General features: G+C 43.5%; 4 non-coding genes across 4 annotated transcripts; all 4 read right to left on the bottom strand.

Annotated features, from left to right (window-relative positions):
- Positions 1–972: 972 nt before the first annotated feature.
- On the bottom strand, positions 973–1,044 carry trnaw-cca. The gene has a single exon. It is a non-coding gene; the product is annotated as a tRNA-Trp (tRNA).
- A 572-nt stretch (positions 1,045–1,616) lies between these two features.
- Positions 1,617–1,688, bottom strand: trnaw-cca. Its single transcript has one exon. It is a non-coding gene; the product is annotated as a tRNA-Trp (tRNA).
- A 1,629-nt stretch (positions 1,689–3,317) lies between these two features.
- On the bottom strand, positions 3,318–3,389 carry trnaw-cca. The gene has a single exon. It is a non-coding gene; the product is annotated as a tRNA-Trp (tRNA).
- A 1,689-nt stretch (positions 3,390–5,078) lies between these two features.
- Positions 5,079–5,151, bottom strand: trnaw-cca. Its single transcript has one exon. It is a non-coding gene; the product is annotated as a tRNA-Trp (tRNA).
- Between the last annotated feature and the right edge of the window lie 682 nt (positions 5,152–5,833).

Below are 5,833 nucleotides of genomic sequence, written 5' to 3'. Positions count from 1 at the left end.
CAATTTCCGTCACTTTCCATGACATGTTCACCTGTGGACAATACAATCCCATAGCCAAAACAGCTTAGTTGAGAAACTTTAGGATTTTTAATCTGAACCTCCAGGTTTAAACTCCCTGTTTGAAGACTGATTTAAGCTGTCAATCACACAGCATCATCTGATTTGGAATTTGCAGTGTGCCATGCTTTGTGAGAGACGACTGTCATCTAAAGCATCATCGGATTGGTCGTTGTTTAGCAACATTTGAACTGTAAAGCCACATTGGTACTTGTGCTGATTCATGACTTCGCTGTGTAAAGGCAGAGATGCAGACATCAAAATTCGACCACGACGTGATTTGAACACCAACCTTCTGACTGGAGTCAGACGCGCTACCGTTGCGCCACGAGGTTTGGAAGAATTGCATTACGGGGGGGATGCCTAGTTCAGATTTCGTTGACTGTATCATTTGGAATGAAGGCCTGTGTCTCTGGGAAATGTACGATCTGACGTGCATCTGCCCGGCAGTTAGTGTATGAACAATACATGCAGAGCCCGGATAGTCAGTCGGTAGGCATCAGACTTTTAATCTGAGGGTCCAGGGTTCAAGTCCTGTTTGGGCTTCTTTTAATGTTCACCTTCCTTCAGAAGCAAGTCTTTCTATAATTGCAATTTCTGTCACTTTCCATGACATTTCACCTGTGGACAATACAATCCCATAGCCAAAACAGCTTAGTCTGAAAACTTTAGGATTTTTAATCTGAACCTCCAGGTTTAACTCCCTGTTTGAAGACTGATTTAAGTCTGTCAATACACAGCATCATCTGATTTAGGAATTTGCAGTGTGCCATGCTTTTGTGAGAGACGACTGTCATCTAAAGCATCATCGGATTGGTCGTTGTTTAGCAAAATTTGAACTGTAAAGCCACATTGGTATTGTGCTGATTCATTGACTTCGCTGTGTAAAGGCAGAGATTGCAGACATCAAAATTCTGACCACGACGTGATTTGAACACGCAACCTTCTGATCTGGAGTCAGACGCGCTACCGTTGCGCCACGAGGTTTGGAAGAATTGCATTTACGGGGGGATGCCTAGTTCAGATTTCGTTGACTGTATCATTTGGAATGAAGGCCTGTGTCTCTGGGGAAATGTACGATCTGACGTGCATCTGCCCGGCAGTTATGTGTATGAACAATACATGCAGAGCCCGGATAGCTCAGTCGTAGAGCTCAGCTTTAATCTGAGGTCCAGGTTCAAGTCCTGTTGGGTTCTTTTAATGTTCACTTCTTCAGAAGCAAGTCTTTCTATAATTGCAATTTCTGTCACTTTCCATGACATGTTCACTGTGCAATACATCCCATAGCCAAAACAGCTTAGTCTGAAAATTTAGGATTTTTAATCTGAACCTCCAGGTTTAAACTCCCTGTTTGAAGACTGATTTAAGTCTGTCAATCACACAGCATCATCTGATTTAGGAATTTGCAGTGTGCCATGCTTTTGTGAGAGACGACTGTCATCTAAAGCATCATCGGATTGGTCGTTGTTTAGCAACATTTGAACTGTAAAGCCACATTGGTACTTGTGTGATTTATGACTTCGCTGTGTAAAGGCAGAGATGCAGCACACATCAAAATTCGACCACGACGTGATTTGAACACGCAACCTTCTGATCTGGAGTCAGACGCGCTACCGTTGCGCCACGAGGTCTTGGAAGAATCGCATTTACGGGGGGGATGCCTAGTTCAGATTTCGTTGACTGTATCATTTGGAATGAAGGCCTGTGTCTCTGGGGAAATGTACGATCTGACGTGCATCTGCCCGGCAGGTTAGTGTATGAAACAATTATCAGAGCCGATAGCTCAGTCGTAGAGCATCAGACTTTAATCTGAGGTCCAGGTAAGTCCTGTTGGTTCTTTAATGTTCACCTCCTTCAGAGCAAGTTTTCTTAATTGCAATTTCTGTCACTTTCCATGACAGTTCACCTGTGGACAATACAATCCCATAGCCAAAACAGCTTAGTCTGAAAACTTTAGGATTTTTACTCGAACCTCCAGGTTTAAACTCCCTGTTTGAAGACTGATTTAAGTGCTGCAATCACACAGCATCATCTGATTTAGGAATTTGCAGTGTGCCATGCTTTTGTGAGAGACGACTGTCATCTAAAGCATCATCGGATTGGTCGTTGTTTAGCAACATTGAACTGTAAAGCCACATTGGTACTTGTGTCGATTCATTGACTTCGCTGTGTAAAGGCAGAGATTGCACACATCAAAATTCTGACCCACGACGTGATTTGAACACGCAACCTTCTGATCTGGAGTCAGACGCCGCTACCGTTGCGCCACGAGGTCTTGGAAGAATCGCATTTACGGGGGGATGCCTAGTTCAGATTTCGTTGACTGTATCATTTGGAATGAAGGCCTGTGTCTCTGGGGAAATGTACGATCTGCGTGCATGGCACACTGCAAAGTCTTTCTATAATTGCAATTTCCGTCACTTTCGATGACATGTTCACCTGTAGACAATACAATCCCATAGCCAAAACAGCTTAGTCTGAAAACTTTAGGATTTTTAATCTGAACCTCCAGGTTTAAACTCCCTGTTTGAAGACTGATTTAAGTCTGTCAATCACACAGCATCATCTGATTTAGGAATTTTCAGTGTGCCATGCTTTTGTGAGAGACGACTGTCATCTAAAGCATCATCGGATTGGTCGTTGTTTAGCAACATTTGAACTGTAAAGCCACATGGTACTTGTGCTGATTCATTGACTTCGCTGTGTAAAGGCAGAGATTGCAACATCAAAATTCTGACCACGACGTGATTGAACACGCAACCTTCTGATCTGGAGTCAGACGCCTACCGTTGCGCCACGAGGTCTTGGAAGAATGCATTACGGGGGGATGCCTAGTTCAGATTTCGTTGACTGTATCATTTGGAATGAAGGCCTGTGTCTCTGGGGAAATGTACGATCTGACGTGCATGGCACACTGCAAAGTCTTTCTATAATTGCAATTTCCGTCACTTTCCATGACATGTTCACTGTGGACAATACAATCCATAGCCAAAACAGCTTAGTCTGAAAACTTTAGGATTTTTAATCTGAACCTCCAGGTTTAAACTCCCTGTTTGAAGACTGATTTAAGTCTGTCAATCACACAGCATCATATGATTTAGGAATTTGCAGTGTGCCATGCTTTTGTGAGAGACGACTGTCATCTAAAGCATCCTCGGATTGGTCGTTGTTTAGCAACATTTGAACTGTAAAGCCACATTGGTACTGTGCTGATTCATTGACTTCGCTGTGTAAAGGCAGAGATTGACACATCAAAATTCTGACCACGACGTGATTTGAACACGCAACCTTCTGATCTGGAGGCAGACGCGCTACCGTTGCGCCACGAGGTCTTGGAAGAATGCATTTACGGGGGGATGCCTAGTTCAGATTTCGTTGACTGTATCAATTGGAATGAGGCCTGTGTCTCTGGGGAAAGTACGATCTGACGTGCATTGCCGCAGTTAGTGATGAAACAATTCGACGATAGCTCATCGTAGAGATCGACTTTATCTGAGGTCAGTCAGTACTGTTGGTCTTAATGTCACTCAAGCAAGTCTTTCTATAATTGCAATTTCTGTCACTTTCCATGACATGTTCACCTGTGGACAATACAATCCCATAGCCAAAACAGTTAGTCTGAAAACTTTAGGATTTTTATCTGAACCTCCAGGTTTAAACTCCCTGTTTGAAGACTGATTTAAGTCTGTCAATCACACAGCATCATCTGATTTAGAATTTGCAGTGTGCCATGCTTTTGTGAGAGACGACTGTCATCTAAAGCATCATCGGATTGGTCGTTGTTTAGCAACATTTGAACTGTAAAGCACATTGGTACTTGTGCTGATTTATTGACTTCGCTGTGTAAAGGCAGAGATTGCACACATCAAAATTCTGACCACGATGTGATTGAACACGCAACCTTCTGATCTGGAGTCAGACGCGCTACCGTTGCGCCACGAGGTCTTGGAAGAATCGCATTTACGGGGGGGATGCCTAGTTCAGATTTCGTTGACTGTATCATTTGGAATGAAGGCCTGTGTCTCTGGGGAAATGTACGATCTGACGTGCATCTGCGCAGTATGTATGACATAATCGACCGATAGCTCAGTCAGAGCATCAGACTTTAATCTGAGGTCCAGGTCAATCGTTGGCTCAATGTTCACTCTTCAGCAAGTCTTCTATAATTGCAATTTCTGTCACTTTCCATGACATTTCACCTGTGGACAATACAATCCCATAGCCAAAACAGCTTAGTCTGAAAACTTTAGGATTTTTAATCTGAACCTCCAGGTTTAAACTCCCTGTTTGAAGACTGATTTAAGTCTGTCAATCACACAGCATCATCTGATTTAGGAATTTGCAGTGTGCCATGCTTTTGTGAGAGACGACTGTCATCTAAAGCATCATCGGATTGGTCGTTGTTTAGCAACATTTGAACTGTAAAGCCACATTGGTACTTGTGCTGATTCATTGACTTCGCTGGTAAAGGCAGAGATTGCACACATCAAAATTCTGACCACGACGTGATTTGAGACACGCAACCTTCTGATCTGGAGTCAGACGCGCTAACGTTGCGCCACGAGGTCTTGGAAGAATCGCATTTGAGGGGGAGCGCTAGTTCAGATTCGTTGACTGTAATTTGGAATGAAGGCCTGTGTCTCTGGGGAAATGTACGATCTGACGTGCATGGCACAATGCAAAGTCTTTTCTATAATTGCAATTTCCGTCACTTTCCATGACATGTTCACCTGTGACAATACAATCCCATAGCCAAAACAGCTTAGTCTGAAAACTTTAGGATTTTTAATCTGAACCTCCAGGTTAAACTCCCTGTTTGAAGACTGATTTAAGTCTGTCAATCACACAGCATCATCGATTTAGGAATTTGCAGTGTGCCATGCTTTTGTGAGAGACGACTGTCATCTAAAGCATCATCGGATGGTCGTTGTTTAGCAACATTTGAACTGTAAAGCCACATTGGTACTTGTGCTGATTCATTGACTTCGCTGTGTAAAGGAGAGATTGCAACATCAAAATTCTGACCACGAACGTGATTTGAACACGCAACCTTCTGATCTGGAGTCAGACGCGCTACCGTTGCGCCACGAGGTCTTGGAAGAATCGCATTACGGGGGGATGCCTAGTTCAGATTTCGTTGACTGTATCATTTGGAATGAGGCCTGTGTCTCTGGGGAAATGTACGATCTGACGTGCATGGCACACTGCAAAGTCTTTCTATAATTGTCAATTTCCGTCACTTTCCATGACATGTTCACCTGTGGACAATACAATCCCATAGCCAAAACAGCTTAGTCTGAGAAACTTTAGGATTTTTAATCTGAACCTCCAGGTTTAAACTCCCTGTTTGAAGACTGATTTAAGTCTGTCAATCACACAGCATCATCTGATTTAGGAATTTGCAGTGTGCATGCTTGTGAGAGACGACTGTCATCTAAAGCATCATCGGATTGGTCGTTGTTTAGCAACATTTGAACTGTAAAGCCACATTGGTACTTGTGCTGATTCATTGACTTCGCTGTGTAAGGCAGAGATTGCAACATCAAAATTCTGACCACGACGTGATTGAACACGCAACCTTCTGATCTGGAGTCAGACCGCTACCGTTGCGCCACGAGGTCTTGAAGAATGCATTTACGGGGGGGGATGCCTAGTTCAGATTTCGTTGACTGTCTATTTGGAATGAAGGCCTGTGTCTCGGGGAAATGTACGATCTGACGTGCATCTGCCCGGCAGTTAGTGTATGAAACATACATGCAGAGCCGGATAGCTAGTC

This window comes from Salvelinus namaycush, chromosome 2 (genome assembly GCF_016432855.1).
Source record: "Salvelinus namaycush isolate Seneca chromosome 2, SaNama_1.0, whole genome shotgun sequence".
Lineage (NCBI taxonomy): Eukaryota > Metazoa > Chordata > Actinopteri > Salmoniformes > Salmonidae > Salvelinus > Salvelinus namaycush.
This window is presented reverse-complemented; position numbering and strand designations above follow the sequence as displayed.